Source organism: Canis lupus, chromosome 20 (genome assembly GCF_011100685.1).
Source record: "Canis lupus familiaris isolate Mischka breed German Shepherd chromosome 20, alternate assembly UU_Cfam_GSD_1.0, whole genome shotgun sequence".
Lineage (NCBI taxonomy): Eukaryota > Metazoa > Chordata > Mammalia > Carnivora > Canidae > Canis > Canis lupus.
Genome location: NC_049241.1, coordinates 35,929,097 through 35,955,551, shown reverse-complemented (window position 1 = coordinate 35,955,551; position 26,455 = coordinate 35,929,097). Strand labels below are relative to the sequence as shown.

At 42.9% G+C, this 26,455-nt stretch overlaps 1 protein-coding gene and 1 long non-coding RNA gene across 11 annotated transcripts in view; one reads left to right on the top strand and one right to left on the bottom strand.

Annotated features, from left to right (window-relative positions):
* The window catches only part of LOC111091311, a 31,179-nt gene extending 8,628 nt beyond the window's left edge, over nucleotides 1–22,551 (bottom strand). Inside the window, exon 1 of the long non-coding RNA XR_005374882.1 lies at nucleotides 21,943–22,551. This is a non-coding gene — a long non-coding RNA (uncharacterized LOC111091311). The remainder of the gene's footprint in view (nucleotides 1–21,942) is intronic.
* CACNA2D3 (calcium voltage-gated channel auxiliary subunit alpha2delta 3) overlaps nucleotides 1–26,455 on the top strand; it is a 946,725-nt gene that overhangs the window by 379,861 nt on the left and 540,409 nt on the right. The window lies entirely within an intron of this gene.

Sequence of the window (26,455 nt, the reverse complement as noted above, 5' to 3'; positions counted from 1 at the left end):
AGGATGGAGTCCTGCTTTGGGCTCCCCACAGGGAGCCTGCTTCTCCCTCTGCCTATGTCTCTGCCTCTCTCTCTCTGTGTCTCTCATGAATAAATAAAATAGTAAAAAAAAAAGTCAAGATGTTCATCACACACACACACAAAGAGCATACAACTAGTGAGTATTTATGTATGTCTGTTATTACAGATGAAAAGGTCTGTTGGTAGCATCTGGGGAAGGGCCTATTATTAGCAGTGGGGTCAAAGGAGATGTGAGTCTTTTCTGGGATGCTTTTTAGATTATTACAAAAAAATTATCTGGGATAATCAAAATTTAGTTTTTAAAAGTTTTCTCTTAAGAGAGAAAAAAGAGATGAATTGGTGGTAAATATCCATTAGCTCTGCTGCTTGCCTTACAGTAGCATCCCAAGGAAGCCAGAGATTCAGAGCCTCCAACATCAGACCACACCTTTTCATTCTCTTATTAGGCTTCAGGATCCCACTGTCCTGAGGGGCTCTGGTGAAAATCAAGTGAGTCTTGTGTGCCTCTTGTGCTCCCCTTCATCCTGGGCCCTGAGCATGAGGCCTGGCATGAGGCTGGCACTGGATAATCACATTTTGGATTGGCATTGAACATGGAGATCTGATGTGGGGTGCTTTGTTGACTGTGGCTGCAGACCTGGAACTGGTGATAGATTGTTGCCATCTGCCTTACCATCAGAGGTATCCTGGCTTCTGATTCTGTAGCGTGTACTCTGTACACAGGCCCTGGGTTTACATAAACCTTCACTTGCTTTCCTGAGCAGAATGTCTCTTAGTCTATGTAATAAAGCAGCTTCTAGTCCCCCTGGCCTAAGGCTCCTCTCTGACCTGCTGGGGAGTATTAGAGCCAGGCCTGAATTCTTGGGCCTGCATCCTATGTGGGCACACAGGGCCCCAAGCTTGGTTTAATGCTCTTCTATTGCCATATTGAAATTATTCTTTTAAATTAAATAATTAATTTAATTTTGAGCCCACAGCACATTCTTTTTGTTAACTGTACATTTGACATTGATTTACTTTATTGTATATAAGTTATACATTGGATAAAGACAGAGGGAAATAAGATATGGAGACTTATGTAGAAATATACTGAAAATATTAAATTATGTACTTTGGCAAATATGTTACAATTTGCATTTTTCTTTGGTTTTATTGACAAATAATTTACATACTTCACTATATTGGTTTGCGGCATATAGCATGATGGTTTAAGTTACATATATTGTAAAATGATTAGGACAATAGGTTCAGCTAACATTGATTTGATTTTTCATGATCCTTGATTCCTTACATTGGTATCTGTGCATTTGAGTAGTAGGGCTCCTCTTCCAGAGTTTGTAGATTTGCCTTGGCAGATACAGCTCTTCACTAGTCAGCCCAGTTTGGGTTTCTGGGTGTGTGCGCTGGTAATGTGTTTGGGCAGGTGGGACCTGCTATTTTGGTCTATTTTTAGGCAAGGCAACTCTGAGGACCGAGACAGGGGTGTGCCTGGCTGAGAACTGATGGGCAGGACCCCTGCCTTGGCTCCGCGCCCACGTGAGGCTGCAGGATGGCCTCCTCAGCAGCCTGGGTTCTCCAACTGGCCTTACAGGATGACTGGGACCTGGTGCTCTATTCGGTGGTAGGGGGGGGCTATGAATTAGCTTCCCAGGCCCTGGCAGGGGATCAGACCACAGCCCAGAGCTTGTACAGCTCATTGTTCAGGAACCTGGGTCAGGCCTGGGGGTGCACGCAGTTCCCAGGTCAGGGGAGGCCACCAGTTTTGCTCTGTACACGCAGGAGAAGCCACAGGCTATGCTCTCTGTGCAGAGCGCCAGTGTAGGTAGGGCTGCTGAACGGGCGCCACAGCTTCCCCTGTGCTCTGCTGGGCTCCCTGGTCGGACAGGCTGGAGACTGTCACCAGCAATGGTCGCAGCTACAAAGCAGATTCCCTGCCAGAACGCAGTGGGAGAAGCAGCTCTGCAACCAGTCAAGCTCTCTGTTGTCGTGTGAGTCCAGCCTATCTGCAGCCCCAGTCCCCTGCTGACCAGGGCCACTGGCTTTGCTCTGCCGGCCCTTGTCTGGGCTCGAGTGCCACTGGGCCACAGGGCTTCCAGGAGCTGTGAACAGCCCCCTGGTCAGCTGGGCCTGCAGCTGGGTGGGGGCTAGGTCTCAGCCCCTCGCCTGGGCGGGAGGTGGGGGGGACCATCCAGACTACTCTCACCTTCCCAAACAGGCTCTCAGGGTAGGAGGGGCCGGGAGCTGCCCTCAGCCTTAGCTATGAATCAGTCTTCTTGCCTGTGCACAGCCTGGGGGGCCTGCACACCCAGTCCTGGCTTTGCCCTGCGGGGAGCAGCTCCACCATCCTGTCTCTTGAGCCCAGCTTCCAGGAGCTGGGGCCAGCCGTCTGGTCACATGGGGCCAGGAGGCACCCTCCGCAGCAGGTGGGGCTGTGACTCGCACCCTGAGTGTGGGCAAACTGGCCTCCAAGGCAGAGCCGCACCGTACCAAGTTCTCGGGTCAGAGTGCACCCGTCCAGGTGGTTTTGAGGAGAGCAAAGCTGCTGGTTGGGGTTGCTAGTTGGGCACCACAGGCATGAACGGTCTGCCAAGACCCAGTGCTGGTCCTTGCAAGCCCCTGCCCCTTCTTCATCACAGTCAGATTCCCAGGGGCTGGGCCCCAAAGAGTCCCCTGCAATCACAGTGGTGTGAGGTCAGAGGAGGGGCTCCCACAGAGTGCCGCACAATGCTGGGAAGGCTGGTTGCCACTGTGGGCTCTCTTTTCTGGCTGGAGGAAGTGGTGCCTCTGGCAGTGGGTGGGAGGTGGCGGGGTATCACCAAGCAGCAGGTTGCTGCTTCTCTTACCCCATTGCTATCTGTCTTGGTCTCTGTGGTACAAAGGGTGCTTCCTCCTCACCTCCGCTTCTAGATTTCTCTCATGTGTACAAGTTACCTGTTCTCATGAGAGGGAACAAAGCCAGGAAAAACCTTTGTCACTGTCTTAGTGATGTCTTGAAAGTCTTAATAATTTTTGAACAAGGGACCCTGCATTTTCATTTGTACTGGACCTTACAAATTAGGTATTCAGTCATGGTTAGAGTGACTTATGGTGCCTACCCCTGGCCAAGCAGTGAGCACAGCTGATGAAAACTCTGGACCCTGGTTAGAAGAGAAGAGAAGCTTCTGGCTCATGGCCCCAGAAAAAGCAGACAGCTCTGATGTTGAAGCAACAAAAGGAACTCTTTATGACAGCCTGGACTTTCATGTTTCTCAAGGACACTGTGGAATCTGTTTGTGTTTTCACCCCGAGGGCAACAACCACTTTCTCCCTTTGTGCCTGAAAGCATATTAGATGACCACTGTTCCTGATGAGCCTGCTCCTCTTTGAAGGAAGGCTTTACTACATGACTGATGATGAGTCCTCATCCCGCCAGTGGAGGACTGTTTTGCATTTTACTCCTGAGCTGTAGATGGAACCAGGACCTCTGGTGGGCTCTGCACTCTGGTGATGGGGCAAGCAGCCAGGAGGCTGCCTCTGCCACATGCCCAGCAGCTTCTGGACTGCCGTGGTCCACTGCACTTGGATTTCTCCATTCTGCCTCTGCTTACCATTTGCATCCTCTCCCCACATTCCTACATCCCTGCATCTCCCACACCCCTGCAGCCCCACGCCCCCACATTTCTTCATTGCATACTTCTGTGTCTCTATGTCCCCACAACCCTGCATCTCCCACAATCCTGACTGTGTCTCCACACCCCCATATCTCTGTATCCCTATAGTTCTGTGTGTCTGTATCCCCACATGCCTGCCTGTCTGCATCTCTACACCCCCACATCTGCATACCCACACCCCTGCACCTCTGCATCCCTGATCCCCCATATCTCTGCATCCTCACACATCCACATTTCTGCATGCCCACATCCCTGTATCACGACATTCCCCCATCCCGGCATCCTTTGCATTCCTCTATCCCATCTGCCTTGTTGATAGAGCTGAAAAAGGGGATGCAGGAGGAGCAGATGAGCAGTACCCAGAGTTGCTTCTCCTCCTTGAAGCAGCCTCAACTATTGAAGGAATCTAGGAGTAAGACCGATCTAATTTCAAAGCCCAGTATAGCATTTAATAGCTGGGTGAGTTCTTGGGCAAGTCCTTTTAACTCCTCTGAGCTACAAATGAAGGATTAGGTGAGAAGGACACCAGGCTCAGAGATGATCCAGGCAGAGGAAGTCTGAATTTTCCTCTAAAAATGTAGAAAAATCAATGTACTTACTTAACTCTCCTCCACTATCATATATTCCCTTTGGTTTCAGTGAATAAGCCCTAAGGTACAAGCAGCTCTGAGGCCCCAGGCCCCAGGTCAGTCACTGGGGGTAGAGGCAGGGACCAGTCCCCAGCCCTTGAGCATCTCATAGCTCTGCCTTGTTAACCCTCACAGAGTACAGACTGGGAGACGTGCTTCAATGAATGATCTTGCTGCCCTTCTACAGACCGAGATTGATGATGGACATGTGGTCTCTAAAGCAGCAGAGCAGTTACAATCAGCATATTCTTAGCCGTGAAGACATTGGCCATCACAGGGCATATTGGAGGTTGGTTGGTTTAAATGAGAGTTGAGTTGGTCCTCTTGGTCAGACAGTTAGATTTAATGACTATAAACTGAGTGTGTGTGTCTTGGATGACTTTCCAGGCAGATGCCGATCTCTGACTTACAGTAAGCAAGAGAAGGGTAAACTGTGTTATCAGTTTGGTGGTAGGAGAGAGCCAGTAGACACATTTTTATTTGTATTCTAAAGATATAGGATGTCTGCAAACTTTACGTTAGACCCCAAAGTCTTATTTAAAATATACTTATTTTTCAAGAATGCTATAAAACAAGCAATAATTTTTATAGCTCCAAATTATTTTGATCTTTTTCAGCCTTCCATCTTTGTTATAAACTGTACTTTATGTGTCTGTCATAATATTTGCCTTTCCACTCCTTTTAATGGGTTGGGATATTTTGGAATCAATTACGCGGTTCTTTGTTTCTCACATTAAATAACCACCAATTCTTCACTTAAATATTTTGAATATTGAAAATAATTTCTTAGGTGACATTAATTATGATGCACATCCCCGCTGAGCTATTCTTCCCTGGTGATATTAACGATAGTGTTTTGGCATTCCTGACTGGATCTGTCATTAACCCATCATAAATACCAGCCCCAATTAGTGTGCAGAAGTGAGATCGGTTGAGGAGTGAAATGTATGTGCCGCAAATAGAGAGTAGGTGCTGTGTCTGTCCCTGAGGAACAACTGAATTTGTCAACTGTCAAATCTGAATTCTTAATGGCTTTCTTTGTGAAAAAAATGCATTCTTTGATTTTTTTTTCATTTTACAAAATAATCTGTAACCACAGTTGGCTGTGATGTCTGTTTGCAAAATTTTGTCCTTTGGTTTCTTTCCATTCTGTTAAATCAGAAAATCCTTTTTTGATTCAAAGATATTATGCCATGTAGCTCCTTATTTATGTTTGGTTGTACTGTCTACCTCTTTGTCTTCCTTTACTCTTGAATTGCTATTTTTTTTCTATCCTCACTTCCTTCCTCAATTCTTTGTTTATTCCCTCCTTTCCCCCCTCCCACTCTCCCTCCCTCTTCCCTTTCTTTCTTTATGGTCTCTTGTCCTCTTTATTTGCTTTGGAGTGTGTTATCAGAAGTCAGCACTGAGACTGATTGTTTATGTGTAGACTGTACTCAGCTCAGGATGAAGGGGAAATGCTTCCTGCCTTGTCATCTGGCATTGAAGAGTGCCCGAAAATCCTGCATGTGTGGGTCATCAATACATATCTACTAACAAGTAAAATTTCTCATAAAACAGAGTTTCGAAAGTGTGTAATAGAGTGTAATAGAGGGTGGTTTTCAAATTAGCCACCATCTCAGACACGTGTACTTCCCTTGAGTCTCCCATCCAGAAAAGAGCCGTTTGTTCAGTCATATAGATGCACGGTGGAGGGCCTCTTCCATTTTTGGCCAGTGCTTGGCATGGGCTCGGAGTTAGGAGTCCAAAAGTAGTTATCTCCAAATCAAGATACTTTTTAAAGTGAAAGAGGAGCTATTGATAATGAGTTTTGGACTAGCCTGGGCAAATGGTAGGGTTGCCAGGTAAAATATAGGACACCCGGTTAAATTAGGAATTTAACTTCAACTGGGCGTCCTTTGTTTTTGTTATGCTGGAAGCCCTATTTGTACTCATAAATGCCTGAGACCTGCTCACTGCCAGCACAGAGTTTACAGTCTAGTGATCCTAACTCCAGACTTGACCTCGGGCACTATGCTGATTACTTCACCTGTCATGATAATGCTGGGAAGTGGATGGTGCTCATCCACCTCCCAGCTCAGCAGTGGAGGATTTTGGCAGGTTAATACCATCCCCAAGGTCAGATATGAGGACCTGGGCGTGCAGCGTAGGGAATGAGTACCAGGGCCTCAGAGCCAGCTACCTACCAAAGCTTTTGCCCTTCCACTGTACCCTCCTGCCTCCTGACCAGCATGTGACAGCAGTGAGCTCCTTTTGCAGGGTTTTAAAGAGATCCTGCAGGAAAGTGAAGAGCCTTCATCATCACTTCTCTGCTGCTGGATTTTTTAGGCAGCAGGAGGCAACCAGCTGTTTTCACTGTATCAAACCCAAAACATGTCACGCAGAAAAAATGTCAAGTCATTTTGAAAAATGTCTGAAGCATAATATGCTTGACAGGGGTGAAATAGCATTGGCCATCATCGCGTAATTACTACCTCGGTGTTTGCTTACGGTGCGGCCCTTTCTTCTTGCACTTGGATTATTTAACTCAGTCTGAGCAACCATGCAGCTTCATAAAACTCGGGCCTCGGCACGTCCAACAGTTAGGTTTTTCTCCGATTCTTCCCAACCATGTTCCTCGCCAGGTTGACTAAGCAACTTAACGGTTTCTTTCGTGTTCTTATCTTCAGACTAAACTCAGACAGACTTATTGAATTAAGCTAAATCAAGGTCACCGATTACTATTTTTTTTTTCTGCAAAAAGAAAATGTTAAGGTAGGGGGTGAGGCACTGAGGTCCAAGATCTGATCTGTATCGAAGCTGCAGCTACACACCATAACATTACGATCCACTAGATGTCGCTGACGATTCACACCAGTGCCACTGTGAGCCCATTTATGGATGTTAAAAAAAGTCCTTAAAAATGGCAAGCCGGAATTAAAAATATGGAACTTTCAAGTATTCCTTTTTTCTCTTTTTTCTTTTTTACCTTTGACTTTTTAATATCATTTTTGTGTTCATCCAAATGAACCTACTTTGTCTTTTCTGTGATCTCTTTCTACCTTTCTGAATTTAGCAAAAAATCAAGTTGAGAGCATAAGAAAGGCTGTCTTATTGAAACCATCTTGCTCTTTGTGTATGTTGCTTTTTTCAAACTTTTGTGAGCTTCCTCAGTTTGGTTAGTGTGTATTCATGCAACATATCTAGTTAATGCATGTTTCCTACACCAGTGAAGCTGATTTTCCATTTACAGATCTATGCTTGATTTTGTTTGAGAAAGGAAAAATATGTCTTTGCCTTTGGGGATTTGCCCCTGATAATAGGAGGGATCAGATGCCTCTTGTCCAAAGAGGGTGAATCTCTGGGTCAGCCATTCTGGCTTAAAGACTAGGGCTGGAGGGATGGATGCTCCTGGAGGCCGATGAGATGATTGGCTGTACGGGTTATGAAGCCAGTCCCTCTAGTATGCAGAGCAAGTTCTAGGCTGGGCAACAACAAAAGCAGAAAGATTGGCAGCTGCTATAGATTTCCACTCCTAATGAGCTACATTTTTCCCCCAGAGCATGGCTAATATGGAATGGGATCCTCAAATTTAAAAAAGGAATGTTAAAAGTGAGTAAGGTTAGCTTTAATCAACCAAAAAAAAAAAAAAAATCATAAAACTAATTTTCGGAAAAGCTTGAGACCCATGGAAAGTTCTTTTTTAACTGTTATAATGGCAAGCAGTCCCCCCCCCCTCCTTTTTTTTGTTCTGTTAAAGAGAAGTCTCCTCTCTTTTAAACAGCATACCACCTGATTGGAGGGGGATGTTACAACTCTCTATTAGATTAGGAATTGATCTAGATCCTGTCTTTACAAGAGAGCCCTGCTGTTGTAGTACCTTCTGTAAGAGAAGCCTGACTTACACTCCTTAGCTGTAGCTGGGATTTAATAGTTGAGAGGGACTAGGACATCTCCTGGGGGTTATACTGGTGGTGCTTCATGGACAACTGTGTAGTGAGTGGCACTGTGCTAACCTCTGTTGTTCCTCTCCTCTGCCTACCTTGGTTCTCAGCAATATGAAGCCCCTCAAAATGTGAAGTAGTTGGCTTTTGCCAGAAACTTTATTTGGATGATGGAATGAAATATTTGCTTGGGTTAATTTTTACATAGTCTTCTATGGATTTCATTATTGCAGAAAATTTAACATCCATGAAATAAGAATAATGTAATCATAAGAGGGTTAGATTTCCCAGTCACTGGAAGAGAAAAGCCCAAGTTCCCTGATTATAATCTGACATTCTGTTTAGAGTTTCAGGGAATGAATGCCCTATAAATGTCTCCTCAACTGCACTGTGGACAGAGATTGGGGAAAAAGAAGCCGCAACACAGTATCAAAACACAAAACACTTCCTGAGTTTCCCCACAGTATGAATTAATCATATTTAATACTAATTATGTCCTTGCTACACAACAACTTCCTGTGTAAATTGTGGGAAAATGTGAAAACATTTCCAAGCCCCAAGCAAGTTTTAAAATGAGCTTGTACATGTGAATTTGTTATTTGCTATGTGTCCCTTTCGATACAAATTATTCTCTGCGGATTTACCAAGATGTAGTGTCGCTATTTTTCACTTTCAGAAAAATTACTGATATTTTCTCTCCCCTTCAATCAAAGTGTTAAAAGTAGTGGGGTTGGGTCAACAATACAACTTTGATCAAGTTGTTGGGCTCATTTAGAATTATTTGTGCGTCTATTACAAAGATCCCCCGTGAATCGTTTGACTTTTGTAATTTATAACTTTGTCCCCAAAGGCAACATTTGGAATTTAAACTAGCAAGTAACCATTTTTTATGTCTTTGATTAAAGCTCCTCTTCCTATTTAACATACTCAGAAGTTGACCTAGTCCTGAATATGGTCTGGTTTCTTGATGGGTCTTGGGTATTCTGGGTTTCTCAGATGTGCCCAGGGTCCATGTGGCAGGAAGTTCCCAAACCAGCCAGACCCTTGAGTATCCTCCAGATTTGTAATGACTTTGGCAAGACCAACGCTTTCAGACTACAGTGAATACCTTAAATCTATGAAGGCTCTGTCAGTGGAGATCTTCTCTACATTTATTTGAATATTGTGGAAATTTGAGAACTAATTCTTTCATACAATAGCATATATGTATAAGTGCAGATGCATTTTTGGAATAAATGAATTCTAGAATTCAATGTCACTCTCTAAAATATTACAATTTTTAAAGATTTTATTTATTTGTGAGAGACACAGAGAGAGAGAGAGAGAGAGAGAGGCAGAGACACAGGCAGAGGGAGAATCAGGCCCAATGCAGGGAGCCCGATGTGGGACTCAACCCCGGGACCCCAGGATCACATCCTGGGCCAAAGGCAGATGCTCAACTGTTGAGTCACCCAGGTGTCCCTAAAATATTATACATTATTTATTTATTTTTCAAGATTTTATTTATTTATTTATGAGAGACACAGAGAGAGAGAGAGGCAGAGACACAGGCAGAGGGAGAAAGTCTCCTCGTAGGAAGCCCGATATAGAACTCAATCCCGGGACTCCAGGATCACACCCTGAGCCAAAGGTAGATGCTCAACTGCTGAGCCACCCAGATGTCCCTAAAATATTATAATTTTTTTTTATTTTTATTTTTTTTTTTAATTTTTTTATTTATTTATGATAGGCACACAGTGAGAGAGAGAGAGAGGCAGAGACACAGGCAGAGGGAGAAGCAGGCTCCATGCACCGGAAGCCCGACGTGGGATTCGATCCCGGGTCTCCAGGATCGCGCCCTGGGCCAAAGGCAGGCGCCAAACCGCTGCGCCACCCAGGGACCCCAAATATTATAATTTAAATGTATGTCCTTGAAATAAACCTAACCTTGTAGCTTTATTAAAATATGTGCTTATAAATGGATTAATAAAGCAGGTTGTTCAAACCTAATGTTCATCCATAAGGGATTCAGATAAATTACAGCCATAAAAACTGTGATGAAGGTCTATATTCATTAATGTGGAAAGACAGCCATGCTACATGCTCAGGCAAAACAAAATAAAATAAAAACTGCAAAATGCCCTGTACTGTTGTTCCATTTTTATTAATGTATGTATTCATAGATACACATCTAAAAGACTATATGTCAGTAGACTAGTGGAAATATAGCTACTTATATGTTTTTGATCCTCCTATGCCTTCTAATTTTTATGATGAAATTATATTATTTTCATTATCAGAAAATAAATAGGAAATTCTTTTCTGTTGGGGATAAACAAATGTGGTATTTGTTTTACATCTTTTAATTCACTGTGTTTGAGACTGATATCAAAATAGAACTAAAGCAAAAAAATGCAGGTGCAATTCTCTACCAAAGTGAATTCTAGAATACAGTGTCATTTCCAAAATTACTGTAATTTCATTTCAAAAAGGAGGAAGTAAATCTTGCTCTTTTCCTAACAAGCTGTGAGTTTTCTCTTGAAAACAATAGCATTGAAATCACTTTCCCTAAGTTTTCTGTGTTAGTAGACCCACTTCATGTGTTTCTTTCCATCCAGGCTTGGTTAGGATTCTGTTAAGGTTTTATCGAAACATTACAAAGTTATTAGGAATGTGAGGCTTTTGGCATACACGTATTGCTGTTGCTGTTTATTATGGTTTTTTTTTTTTTCTAAATCACTTCAGGCATTAATTTTAAGAAAGCCTGCCTGGATTCAATTTATTTTAATTAAAATATAAAATGAGAAAGAAGTAAAGGTTGACACTTTGGGAAGTTCTCTGAACAGGCTGTCTGCATTGTGTCTTCTGCGTTCCAATTGTAAATGGAGACCAAGGATTAGTGGGTCTTGCTTGATGTCATAGCCTTTTCACCATGCCTTTTGCTTGGGCTAAAATAATTAAGTGGAGGAATTCTTTTTAAAAAAAATCAAAAGGTTTTAATTTGGGTCGGCTAACACATTTTTAATCAGAATATTATGGAGCTGATGTTTTGTTTCAAAGCAAAAAATGCACACAAATCCACTTATGAAATCGATAATAAAATGACTCTGTGTTGAGCTTAATTTGACATTGGAGGCTGGGGAGAGGAGAAAGGGATATAGCTCAAGGGGACAGTTAACCATTGTTATGAGTAGCTAGGTGTTTATGTACTTGGTCAGTGTCTAACTCTCTGGATACATAAGCTGTATGCAAATGGAGACAGTGTCTGTTATGTTCTTTATTGTTGTAACTCTGGGAACTAGCTAGTGTCTGCAACTTAGTAGATGTTCAGTAAATAAATACTGAATGAATATATTCTGAAAATGGAGGTATTGTCATCTTTAGATATTTTTGCCAGGAGTTAGTTTTCCTTTGATAAAATGTTCTTCAGTCTTTGAAAAATTAGACTTTGAATTGTGCAAAGTAACACCTTAGAATCCATCCTCCTTAAGAAATTTTAAAATGTTACTGATCCATCCATTTCCAGCAAAGATGAAATAGCCTCATTATACTCAGGTCCTCCCTTTTAAAACTAAAAGACTCTAGAAATCATTTAAAAAATGAGCATAGGAAGACTTTGAAGGGTAGAAAGAAGAAGACAGATGGCTTAAGGACCTTCACACATGAGGAACCACATAGCTGTGGGTCCCCTGGGTTTCCTTATTACTTGTCATACATCATGTACAGAACACTCCAAAAGCTTCCCACCTGGACCTCCAATAAACACAGACTATAAGAAAAGTCAGTTTCCTCTAGACAGAAGACCAGGAAAAGGATGGCCTAATAGAAAACTTTTTTGGCAATATTCACTCTATGCCAGTCAGATACAATGGCAAGAATAATCCCTCACCTCCCTATCGTTTTCTAGAACCAAACAGAGAGCCAATCCTCCCTCATACCTGCCCCTTTCCATGCTCCTAACCAGCAGAATCAAGCAGCAGTGCTTCAGTCCCCCTACCTGGTGGTGTCGGAGGAACTGAGCAAGGAGCTAATCTCCAATTCTTTGCCTAATGTGTCAGCTTCTCTCACTGGTTGGGTAGCTGAGCAGGGACCTGGCCTTTCATCTTCTGCTTGGTGCCGTGGTCCAGAGTGAGCTGAACTTCCACCCAAGCCTGGCATCAAGACTAAATGAGGCAGTACAAATTGAGGGTTGTTAGCCTTCTCCTTTCTGCCACTCCAGTGTGAAACTGAGCCTCCATCCTCCACAACTATGCAGCAGCAATGAAACTGAATGAGATGATGTGAAGCAGAGCTACTTGGCACTCTGCTTTGGCCCGCCTCCATCCCCTGCTAGTATTGGCTGAGTCCTGCATGGCACCAGTGACACTGATCAAGGTGGTATGAGGTGGGGCTGTCAGTACTCCAGAGTTTCCAGCCCTAGTGTGAGGCCCAGCTGGCAGCTGAGTGTCCATGTCCATTCTATACCATTTCTCTCTCAGTCCTTCACTCCTCCAAGGGCCATAGAGTCCAACAGGGAGCTGTTCTACTCAGGACATGCCTACTCATAGGCAACAAGGTGAGGTGAGCTGAGTCTCACTTTCACAAGAAAGATGTCAGCAGGGCTGAGAGGAGAGCTGAACTGCCATCTCACCGGAGTGCAATAAAAGAACATGACTCAGCATGTCACTTTTGCTGAGATAGTGTTAAAAGGGCCCAGTGAGAAGCTAACACACTCTGAACCTCTGAACCTCAACGGGGGGATGACTGCTAAATGGAAGATTAAATAGGAGCCAGAGTCTCGTAATATAATAACTAGGATGTCTAGGACATAGTGGAAATCACTCATTGTACCAAGAACCAGGAAAAATTACAACTTAAATGAGAAAAGGCAGTTAACATGAATCAAGAATGAATTGGATATTGGAATTATCTAACAAGGATGTTAAAATACTTAAAAAAAAAAAAAGCAATTACAAATTCTCTTAAAACAAATGACAATTAGAAAAACTCACCCAAGAAGTAGAAGTTATAAGAAGAGAACCAAATGGAAATCATAGAACTGAAAAATATAGCCTCTCTCTCTAACACACATACACACCCTTGCCGGATGGACTCAGTAGTCCAGTGGAAATTACAGAGGAAAGAATTGGTGAGCTTGAAAATAGATCAGTAGGAATCATCCAGGAATTTACCCAGTCTGTAAAGCAGAGAGAAATAGATTGAGGAAAAGAAGACTAGAACCTGGGGGTAGGGAGTGTCTGTGGGACAATAACAGAAGAACATAATATAATACAGAATGTTATGAATATAATAACATTTATATCAACACAGACCAAGAAGGAGAGGAGAGACTGATATTGAAAAAGTATTCAAAGAAATAATGGCTGAAAATTTGTTAAATTTGGTGAGAGACATAAACCTACAGATCTAAGGAGTTGAAGCTGAGTAAACCCTGGATAGGATAAACCGAAAGAAATTCACATGAAGGCTTATCGAAATTAAACTTCAGAACACTAAAGGCAAAGAAAAAATTGACATTACTTCTAGGGGGATCACCTATTTGAATCACTGAAGGTTTCTCATCTGAAACCAAGGAGGCCAGAAGAAGTGGTGTAATACTCTTCATATACTAAAAGAAAAAGGTTGTCAATTATAGCAAGAATATCCTTCAGGAATGAGGCAAAGGTACAAGGATTCTTAGACTACAAAATACTGAGAGAATTCATTGCTATCAGGTCTACCTTTAAAAGAATGGCTGAAGAAAGTTCTCTAAATGAAAAGAAATAGTAGGAGAAGAAGGGTTTGAATTCACAAAGGAAAGAATGTTGGGATGGGTAAAAACAGGTGTGAATATAATAGACGATCCTTCCTTAAATGATGTTTTATGGTTGAAGCAAAAGTTATAAACCCTAATGTGGTACTCAGTGTATATGGAGGCATAATAAGACAGTTAAACTTAAAGGTGGGGGTGGGGGTAGAGGGCCCTAAGTGCTAAATGCAAGTAAGTTCCACACGTCACTAGAAACATCTCTGCTAGTAGATGCTGATAGATCATGTATCCATATTGTAATACCTGGAACAATGACTATTTCAAATGGGTCACTCTCCTTTCTGACATTTTTCAAAACATGATTATACACTTGTGCATGTACCTTATAAAATGCACAGTGTTGGCTGAAGAGGATTTTCTATAATTGGTTCCATATTCTTTATGATATTTTGCAATTTGCTTTTTTGTTTGTTATTCAGTATGGTTTTTTTTTTTTTTTTTTTTTACAATGAATCCTCATAACTACTGTTCTAGGTATGGATGCATCACTTTATTTTTCTGTTTCTTTATTGAGAGATGATTTTCAAGACATTTTTTTTTTTTTCAGTTTAACCATTACAAGCCATACATAATGGGCATGCTTGTTGGGAGGCTCTATGATTCCATGTGTGTGTGTTTGTTTCTGAATTTTTCTAATTGAAATAAAGCCCCTTGGGTATTTTCTCATGTGTTGTTTGCTTGGCTCACTCTGACTCATGTGCTAAGTTAGATTCTTGCAGATTCCATTTTGCAAGGGGTAGCATTCCTGGAAATGCAAGCTGTAAGAGAATCAGAAGATATGTGCCTGCATCACAGTAGGCCTTCAGCCAAGGGGTTCAGACCTTGCTGGTTGCTTTCTCCCAGACTGCAGAGATGTTCAAGAAATCTTTTCATTATGTCCAAGGATCTCTGATTGCCTAAAAGTCCATTTCCTTGAGCATTCCTAGGGACACTATGAATTATTTTCTTGATTCCTTACAGCATGGGTGGACATGACCCTTGTAGCTCTCTCGTCAGCCAAGATGGTTAAACTTGCTAGTCAATAAGCCAAATGAATGGCAGCCAGGGGTGCATGCAGCTAGCAAGAGAAACTGTCTGTGACTGAGAATGTTTGCAGGTTGGTACACCATCACTCACTGGCCACAAGTGGACAGACAGTATGGATACCCCATGACTCACTGGCCACAAGTGGACAGACAGTATGGATACCCCATGACTCATTGGTAGTATGGAGAGAGGAAACATAGGTGTAAATTGTACACATAGTGTGTATGTCAGTTTTGTAGTGGTTGTATTCAGGAAAATGTTAGAGACAAAAAGAAGTATAATAAATTAGTGATGAGGGATCCCTGGGTGGCGCAGCGGTTTAGCGCCTGCCTTTGGTCCAGGGCGCGATCCTGGAAACCCGGGATCGAATCCCACGTCAGGGTCCCGGTGCATGGAGCCTGCTTCTCCCTCTGCCTGTGTCTCTGCCTCTGTCTCTCTCTCTGTGTGACTATCATAAAAATAAATAAATAAAAATAAATAAATAAATTAGTGATGATTGAATGGCTACTAAAATTTTTCTGAGGATAAGAAGGGCTTTGTTAACTCCATGGGAAGGAGATAGAAAGTGGGACAGTCACTCCTTTATGATCATAATGCCCTTTACATCAGGAAAATCTATTGGTTTCTCAGCGAAACCTTTTAACTTCCTTGTGGGTTACTTCTTAAATATAGCAAAATAATTTGAAAGCAGACTTGTAGGGGATTTTATTTCCTAATTTGTGTTTCATGATATGCCTTAAGATGGGTGATTTGCCTTTATCAGCTCCTACATCAGGGGCTTGAAGACTTTTACAACTAATTTTGAGTTGTGAAAATTTTTCTAAGTAAATGTTCTACGTAATTTTTCTAAGTAAAATCCATCCTTGGGAAATTAGGATGACCTCTTATTGCAGAGTTTTAGAGCAACTCTCTGGGAGGTGGAAAAACTCTTTGAGAAATCAATGTATAATTAATGCATATTTCTTTGTTTAGAGGAAAAGCTGAACTGTGTTATTATTAAAAGCATTTAAGGTGACCTGTCTTTTGTAGGAAGGGCATTAAGATGGCTAAATCATGATAAAGGGGGTATTGTGTTTGCCAGCTATTATCAGTCAAATTTGCATAAAAGTAATCATTAGAGTCAGAGGCATTAAATGCATTAATTATCTATTAAAGGGGTAATTTAACAATCATTAAGGGAGGCACTAGTAGATTGGTGATCATTTTTACAAATGATGTACTTGATCTAAGCTTTATATAACACCAAAAAGATTAATCTGCCATTTTTACTTTGATGAAATACACATTTTGTTTCCATTTTCTGGTAGCTTCTGTTAAGAATTGAATATTGGGAGGGTACCTGGGTGGCTCAGTGATTAAGCCTCTGCCTTTGGCTCAGGGCATGAGCCCAGGGTTCTGGGATCGAATCCTGCATTGGGCTCCCTGCAGGGAGCCTACTTCTCCCTCTCCCTATGTCTCTGCTTCTCTCTGTCTTTAATGAATAAATAAATAAATAACTTTTTTTAAAAAAAAGAATTAAATATTGGAATGAATGAACAAACATAAATTTAGTGCTTGTGCTATAACTTTGTGCAAGATACATGGGCATACCAGTAGCCAATTCTTGATCAGGTATGGGTTGGTGGCATTGGTTGACTGGCTCCATATTTCCACCTGTCATGGATGAGAAACCTCGCCATTGTCTAAAGATCAACAGCATTACTCTCCCCCTGGGCCCCATCCTGCTGGCCTTATGGCAGTTGAAGGTACCACCTTCCCATCTACTGGACATCACGGCTAGCAGCCTGGAGTCACCTTTGTCCAGCCCCTCTTGTGTCTTACTTTGAAATATCTTTGTCTCCACTGGGGTCACTGTGCTTACAAATGAAAGAAACCCACTCAAGCTAGCCTCTACAGATAGAGAGGATAGAGAGTTAATTTACGGAACCAAGAGCAGTAGAATAACAAGGTCTCCTGAGGGGCTGTGGCAGGAGAAGGGTAGTTCTTAGAAACCAAGGCACTCTTTCCTGCCTACTAGCAACTGTTGCTTCTCTTTTCAACCTCTTTGCAGCATGGCTTTCTGGGCTTTGCCAGGAACACAGGCCCCAACCCTGAACTCACCTGCCTTTCTGAGGCCAGTGCTGGTAGTGAAGGTTTGACTTCCACCCCAGATTCCTAGGAGGGAGAGACTGTGGCTGTATTTTTATCATGTTGTGGTTCAATAAGCCCTGTTTCAGTGGGCTGTGGCCAGGGGACTGGTTCTGTCACAAAACATGCAGAGAAGGCTGGTAGCTGGCAAAGCACCCAAGTAAGTCTGCCCTTTAGCCCTGGGTTATACACTTTCCTTGCCACAGGAAACTAAGTTCTCACCCTCTTGCATTGGGAAGCTGGAGCCAGCTCTCACTAGTTTCCTCCTCTCCCTTCTGCCCCTCCTCTCCTTCCTGCCACATAGCTATCTGATACACTTTTCCAGTGTCCACAGTGACCTCATATCACTGTCACAATAACTAGGGTCTTTCTGATACTCTGATATCCACAAGTCCAGACCTCCTCTTGCATTCGGATGGCTCTCTGTCCTTGTCTGACCAGATTCTGCTTTACTTCCCTCTGAACCTTTGTAACACCCAGCAGGCTTGTGACCCACCCTCTTCTTACTCATACTCTAGACCTGTGTTACTGCTTTGCTTTTTCTTTGAGGTGCCTCCAACCTCTCTTCTCTCCATTTCTGGAGATCCAGCTCAACCCAGATAGAACTGGGTTTAAGCATCTGGAGAGTGTGTGTAGAGGGTCATACCGACTTGAAGGATTGGTATAAAAAGCAGCAGGCACTGAAGCTTCTTCCTCTTTGGGGCTGACGGTGGTGTTAGGAGTGACGTCAGCAGTGGTAGGTGTTTTTCTGTTGGGTCCAGATCAAACCCCACCCTAAACATACTTCTCTTTCCTACCTTCAAGCTGCCTATCTCATTATCATAGTATAGCAAGTGACTGTTTTATAGTATATACTTGTGTTCCTGAGCCCTCTTGCTGGATTTACAAACTCTTTACAGGTAGCAATGGTGTCATCTGTTTCTTTTGAATCATTGCACCCAGCACTCAGGAAATGTTTCTTCTTCATTATTAGATAAACATGATCTAGTTCAACTCAATAAACGTTTTGAAGTGCATTTTAAGTGCCAGATATCATTCACTGAAAAAATTATCCTTGACCCAACAAGGGCTCATGGAGTGAATAAATTATGAAGGATGATATATTTGATTGGCATGGTAGCAGCACAAAAACTTTTACTTTCAAGTCTCTAATTATGCATGGTTTTATATTGGTTCTTGAACGAAGAAAGCCATAAAGAATTGTTCCCTTTGCTTGAATTTGCTTAAATTATTGATATGGCCCATCATGGTAGACTCTATATCATGACTCACAGAGTCAATTTCCATCCCCTTCTTGTCTTCTCCGTGATCTCTCAGCCTATTGTGCACCTGGGAATGGCCAGGTGACCTAGTTCTGACCAGTGGCAAATTGACAGATGCTCCTAGAGAAGGTTTCTCCCACCACTTGACAGCGTAAAGATTTGTAAAGAGACAGCTTTTCCCCTTCTCCCTCCTTCCTGCCTGGAACACAGACAGATCCTATGCCTGGAGATGCAATAGCCATTCTACTACCATGAAGATGAAAGCCATAGGCTAAGGGTGGTAGACCAGGAAGATGAGAGAAGCTGGTGCCTCAGTGGTATTCTTGAGCAGCTGCACCTGCCCTTCACTGCGCACTTCCAGACATTTTTATTCATGAAAAAAAGCAAAGCACTCACTTATTATAAGTTATTGTTGGGTGGCAGTTGTTCCTTGCAATTGAATCCTTGGATGGTCCTCTGAGAAGCGGGGTTCCTGTCTTACTTGTGGCCAGCCACAGATGAAGGTCAGAGACCTGATGGAGAAGGAGCTTGGGCTTCTAGTGCATGGTGGAACCATCCCCCTATATGTTAGCTGCTTGGGAACTTGGACATGATTCACATCTCCCTGAGCCTGCCTTATCTGTAGACACGGCTCTCAGTACCTACCTGTAGGGCAGGGCTGCGTGGAACGTTTCAAGATGTAATGTATGTCCTGGCCTACCACACAGGTACTGAATGAGAGTCAGTAGGGAAGAAGCCAAAGGGAAAGTGTTAATGAACTTCGGTTTCAACTTCTTTTATTTTATTGGTGGAAGAGACTACTTACAGTAGGGGGATACATGGGCATAAGAGGAGGGATAGAAGAGGCAGCTTTCTGTGCCAGAACCAGTCTCTGGGGAATTCAGGCTAGACCAGGAATTCTTCTGTACCACCAGCTGTCTGCCTTTTCCCGGGTTGTTTAGTTTTGTCGTCTAAGTATATGCGTGTCTGTGTGTGGTGGGGAGGAGGCCAGGCGGACATGGTCATGAGGCACAGTTCATTTTAGGCAGTGTCTTAGGTTGTGGTAATTTTGTTGCAAAACTCATAACTTGGCAGGCTCCAGTTTCTGTATATTGGATCTCCATATAAGGTAGCTCTGTCTATGATTAATTCTTTAAGGCTTCTTTGCTAGGAGAAATTAGGAAGGTGGGAGGGGAAAGACCTCACTGGGATCTCTCTTCCCCTCACCTGACGTGATGGGAAGAGACAGAGCTTCCATAGACCACCCGGCACTGGACTCTGCTCTCCATCTGCAGCCGGCTGACAGGGATTTTCCTCGCAGGGTTGGTCACATTGTGCTCAGCCTTCTTGTTTGTTTCTTGCTGTGTCTTGTCTTTAATACAGGCAGATAGAAGAGATTGGGCAGGAAAATGACTTTCACGGTTTCTTCCTTTGATCTGAGTCATGGGTCACAGATCAAAGTGGCCACAAAGTCATCTTTGCCTTATAGAGTTCTAAAACATGCTGCTGTTTCATTTTGTTGGGGAGAGAAGGCTGAAGATTTCGTTTTTATGTACTCCACTTCTCTTTGCTTCTGGACTTCCTCATTGTGCTGTTCAATGGTGAAGGTGAAGGTGAAACCACCAAGTGATGCCCAGTTCTTTTGGATGCTTCCTCAATGAATGTCCTTGGTTGAAGACTTTAGCCAGCTTCTCAGCTTTTCCTTAGTCAGAGAGAAGCCCCTGACCCAGTCATGGCCCATCAGACTCTTCCAGGACTTCAGTTTAAGCAGAATGTCCCAGATACTCTTTCTTTGTCATTTTCCTGACCATAATGTGACCAATTCTTGCCACTTGGAAATCCATGGTATCTGTCATTCCTTCTTTCTCAGATCTTATACTCCAGTCTTCCTGTTGATTCTGTGAGGTCCTGTATACTTTCAAAACATTCCATCTTGATTTCGGTTGCTATAGTGAGTGTCATTTGCTTGCTAGCAAAAGAACCCTGTCTGATGCCTTTCATAAACTAGCCGATTCCTTTTCTTGCACATTTCTTTATATGTATATATAAAAACATATATTTTATTGAAGTTTGATTTGCCACCATATAGTATAACACCCAGTGCTCATTCCATCAAGTGTCCTCCTCAGTGCTCATCACCCAGTCACTCCATCCCCCTGCCCGCCTCCCCTTCCACTACCCCTTGTTTGTTTCCTAGAGTTAGGAGTCTCTCATGTTTTGTCACCCTCTCTAAGTTTTCCCACTCATTTTCCCTCCTTTCCCCTATAATCCCTTTCACTATTTCTTATATTCCCCGTATGAGTGGAACCATATAATGACTGTCTTTCTCCAACTGACTTACTTCACTCAGCATAATATAATACCCGCCAGTTCCATCCACGTTGAAGCAAATGGTAATGGGGTGGGATTTTGTCGTTTCTAATGGCTGAGTAATATTCCATTGTATACATAGACCACATCTTCTCTATTCATTCATCTGTCGATGGACACTGAAGCTACTTCCACAGTTTGGCTATTGTGGACATTGCTGCTATAAACATTGGGGTGCAGGTGTCCTGGTGTTTCACTGCATCTATGTCTTTGGGGGTAAATACCCAGTAGTTCTTGCACATTTCTATCTCCTTTTGTCCATAGACATCTACCTCCTGAGATGGTAAACAAATCAAAAGGACCATGTAACATGAGTTGCGGCCCTTTAGAGCTAAACCTCTCCTCCCCAGGGGGCACTCAGAGCAGCATACAGCTCTCAATTTCGTTGGCTTTAAGTTAGTGGTCCTTCTGAATTTTGAGATCCTCGAGCTATATATTTTTGAACAGCATGGCTATTCATAGGGGCTAACGAATCCTTACTCAGAACTTGGCTCATTACCCAGTACTGCTTTTAGGATTTCCATATTAAAAATAACAATTCTGTTTACTATTGCTTTAGAAATAGATATTTTCTTTTTTCTTGAAGACGAGTCTACCTCTCCAAGCACAGCTAAAATTCTGCATCCTCCATGAAATCATCTCCTCTTCACTCCTATCCTTGCCCTGAGCAACGAGCCTCTCCCTACTGTAAAGAAGTCAGAGCTCTATGTGCCATAGGATACAAAGCTCAGAATCCATCCGAGCTGGGCAGGTGTCTGATGATAAACAGTGGTGATTCTGAGCTTCAGGTGAGGAATGTGATGGCAGAGGCAAGGGACTGGGACAAGCCCATGTCTCCTCTGAGATAGACCACCACTGCTCATGTCCAGCCAGTGCTGCCATATGCAAAGGAAGGTCCCCTGTTGTCAGAGTTGGAAATTCATGTTTTAAAGTGAACCATCCCATTAAAGAAAGTGTTGGCAATGGATTGAAATTTAAAACACTGTATAGACCTCACTGCTTGGACCAAACAACATACCTTCAGACTGATCCTAGCCTGAGGTCTCAAGAACTTTATACCCTTAGGATAACAAGGCCTGAACTATATTAATTCATAGGAAAAAAACAACTTTCTAAGCAAAGAGCAGAAGAATATGTATAGGCTATATGTATATGTATGTGCCCTTACCTGTTCAGGATCTCTGTTCCCAAACTTTGGCCAGTTTGGTCAAGAACTGTCATGGGGGGACATCCATGGAGCACAGAGAGAAGAAAGACTCTCTGCAGAGATGGGAATGAGGAGGCCTCCCGAAGGACCTGATTCAGGTGAAACCCCACAGGTGGTAAGGAGAGGAAGATGCTAGAAGCCAGGTCTTTGGGCTCACAGGTCAGGCCTCTTCCACACTGTGTTGTTGCCTTTTCTTTAAAAACTTTCAGAAGAGGATAGTGAATAATGTGATAAACATCTGGATTACCCCCAGAATTAATAGGTATTCACCATTGGTCATTTTTCCTTTTTTGGGTATCCTTTTGTCTCTTTTCCTTAAGAAGTATGACATCTTCTTGATCAAATCATATTTGTGGTATTTTCCAAACAACTGGATTCCTAAATGATGATATCTTAGGAGGCATCATGGAGCTAAGCCATCCCTGAATCCAGGCCGAGAACGACGTTCTCATCCTTCCCGCCGCCGTGCTGGGGCGCCTGCGCTGTGTGGGGTCTGGCGTGGCTGCCCCAGCATGCTCAAGCCAGCCCCTGACAGTGTTCTCTGCACCTTTGACTCCCCTGGAATGGAATGCTCCACAGATGAGGCTCCTTCCACATTCCAGATTCTTCAAGGTGGGATCTGGGAAAAAAGGGCCCCTCAGGAGGAACGTTTTTCCAGCCGAATGCTGACATCTCAGTTAATTACACAATAGGCACTTCTTTCAGCCAACAGGACTGTCCTTGTTTGCAAATGTTGTGAACCAGACGTCCCAAGCTCATTTTTCTTTTGATCCATGTTACACAACCTCTCTGAGTGCTAATCTGTTCCAATTCAAAATAGATTAAAAGTGCCACATGAATGGCAACTGCAGGTTTTTGTTTTTCTTAAAAATTGTCTATCTGAGGGGGAAAAATCCGAGAAATTCTGCTATGCTGGGTGAAAGTATTAATGATGCATTCCTTGCCAAGATGATTAATATGGGGAAAGTATGGAAGGAGAGGAAAAGAGGAATCCTGGAAAAGCAACTTCTTTGGGGAGAACCTCAGTAGTTTCAAAGGTTATTTCAAAATGGAAGGGTACTGAGGCTGGTTCAAATCAAGAACCTCAAGTGGCTATGAGAGGAAGTTTCCAGAAAATGAACTATTTCCAGTGTTTTGTTTTCATGTCAGTCAAATGTAGAATACACAGGCTGGTAAGCCAGACCACAGAAGTGAAGACTCGATATCTCATGTGGTGTGGTGGGGCCTCTGTGGCCTGGGAGCCATGCAGCGCTTTTGTTTGTTTAGATTCTCTTTGGCCTTGAACGATGACAGGAGGGCACCCATCTGTTGCTTCTGCTGACAGTCGGCACCAGCACACTGCTCGGTTCTTACTAAGTCACAGTTATACATCAGATTATGGGCCGGAGAGTCCAGCTTCCTTATTCTTTTGACAATGATGCTTTGGCAAGGGTGGAAGAAAGCTATGAGGATTAGTCTTTCTTATAATGAATGGCATATGTCACTGAGAACTGGCTTTTGAGCTATTTTTTTTCTTTTTTTGGGGGGGGCATGTTTTTTAGAGAGGGAGGTGGAGTGGGCAGAGGGAGAAGGAAAGAGAGAGAGAGAGAATCCTAACCAGGCTCCACCCCCAGTGCCGACCCTGACGTGGAGTTTGATATCATAACCCTGAGATCATGATCTGAGCTGAAATCAAGAGTTGGACACTTAACCAACTGAGCCACCCAGGCAAACCACCTTTCAGCTATTTTAGATGACACTTCTGATCATTCCAAGAGGAAGAATTCTAATCTTGGCCTTGGAGTCCTTGGCAATGGGTTCATTACCAAGGTAATAGAATTCAGGTCCTTCAGTAATAGCTCTGGGAGAAGGTTCCAGAAATGGCCAGCTCACGCTGAATTTAACAGTAGGCAAGGCCTTATTTATTGATTGTATGAAATAGAAAACTCAACCCAAAGTAGCACAGCAACAAAGAAATTTACAAAAATGTTCAAAGGGATATGTGGCTCCAGGGAGGATGCATACAGGGTCTCAGAATAGGTCATAAGAACACCCGAATCCTGTGTTCATACTTTAGTCCCACACATTCCTGGGCTAGTTCATTCTCAAGCAGGCTGAGGTACCCACAGCACTAGCTTTATTTTCCAGGCCCAAAGCCAAGTGGAAAAGAAGAATCTGCTTCCCTGGAAGCTCAACATAAGAAGCTCAGAGCCTCTAATTGGCTTGACAAATTTAGCCCATGTCACATACCTAGCTCTGAGTTTTCCATTGAGCACTGGTTGTTGAGGCCTGGGTCAGGGACCTCTCCCCTGGAACAAGAGGAACCATCTCTAGGCTCAGAGTCTAGACCATGTTCCATCCAGGGATTCAAACAATGTCATCAGGAACCATCTCTCAGTTTCTTCTCCCTGTGGGTTGTCTTCACTCCCGGATAAGTTATGTCCTTGCTAGGTCAAAAGTAGGAGAGGTCTGGTTCTATTAAAAACCTCGAGGATGAAATAAGAGGTAGAGCAGGGCTGCTGAAAGACCCACACCTTGCAGGGAAGTGCCAGCAAGCTAACCAGAGGAAAAATGAGCAAGCAGGACCTCATGTTCTCACCAGTGCCGTCTGTCTGCACCTCGTCGGTCACCACTGAACCGTGTATCAAACCACCCCAGACTTCCAGTGTGCTTGTGGAGCAGATGGATTCAGCTGTTTCTGTTGTCCAGAACGCAGGGCTTCATGACAGGTGTTTCACTTCTGCATTATTTCATCCTTAACGGCATCTTAACTTCCCAAGTGCAAGGAGAGCTACGTTCTTCTATTTGTCAGGGGAGCCATACATCATCTCTGCAGAGATTCGTTCATCTTTAGCTATTTCGCGGCTCCTCACGTCTCAGTTTGACTCAAGATGAATTTAATCATAGGTACTTTGGAACCATAGGAGACTTTATCTTATACTTATTTATTTTAGAGTGGTCAATATCACTCAATCAGCCTTTCAGTGAAATACAAGAAAAAGCAAACTACTTTTAATGTGATAGTTGAACTGTATTTTTGAATCCTTCCATTCCGCATGCTACGTTGGAATAACATGGAGCGACGTAGCTGGATCCAAGAATCAGTATGTGTTCTGTTATTAATCACACTCAGTTAATACTTCTTATAGAGTGGATTGTACAAAACTCAGGAGAGAGTGAGAGCTCTGGCTTCTCCTAGCATACATAGTATAAAGGAAAAGAATTGCTCTCGGCTAATATTGAAGAATTGGCTAAATACAGAAATTTGTCTCTACATGTGGCTGAATATATAGGGCAATTCAAATTCATTCCATTTAATGAACATAGTGTGTTCATGTTTTTGATGAAAAAGATGTGCTAATTTGGCCTTTTAAGTTTTGTTTCAAGTTTGCTTTTCTTTATATTAAGGAAAATAATAAACTCAGTGCCAATTTTACATTACTCTGTATCTAAATAAATATACACCCACAAGCTCTACTACTATTTGTTTCTTCTTTGAGAATCCTATCTATAAATGCAGTAATTGTAACAACTAGTTGTTTATGGCAGAAACAGTTATTAAAGTATTTACTTATGCAATTTTGTTGTTTTCTTTGTAAGCCAAATCAATGTATAAATCAGGGCCACCGTGTACAGGTTTGCCACTGATTGGCTCTGGGGAGCTAGGTAAGTCTATCTACCATTAGTTAGGAGAAATTGCAAGGTATAAAGGGGTCAGGAATCCCAAGCAAGTTTGCAACCCAGCAGGACAAGTTCTTTTTTTTTTTTTTTCTTTTTTGTATATTTTTTTTATTGGAGTTCAATTTGCCGACATATAGCATAACACCCAGCGTTCATCCCATCAAGTTCCCCCCTCAGTGCCCATCACCCAGTCACCCCAACCCCCCGCCACCCCTTCCACCACCCCTTGTTTGTTTCCCAGAGTTAGGAGTCTCTCATGTTCTATCACCCTGACTGATATTTCCCATTCATTTTCTCTCCTTTCCCCTTTAATCCCTTTCACTATTTTTTATATTCCCCGAATGAATGAGACCATATAATGTTTGTCCTCCAATTGACTTACTTCACTCAGCATAATACCCTCCAGTTCCCTCCATGTTGAAGCAAATTGTGGGTATTTGTCATTTCTAATAGCTGAGTAATATTCCATTGTATACATAGACCACATCTTCTTTATCCATTCATCTTTCAGTGGACACGGGGGCTCCCTCCACAGTTTGGCTATTGTGGACATTGCTGCTAGAAACATCGGGGTGCAGGTGTCCTGGCATTTCACTGCATCTGTATCTTTGGGGTAAATTCCCAGCAGTGCAATTGCTGGGTCATAGGGTGGTTCTATTTCTAACTCTTTGAGGAACCTCCACACAGTTTTCCAGAGTGGCTGCACCAGTTCACATTCCCACCCACAGTGCAAGAGGGTTCCCCTTTCTCCACATCCTCTCCAACATTTGTTGTTTCCTGTCTTGTTAATTTTCCCCATTCTCACTGGTGTGAG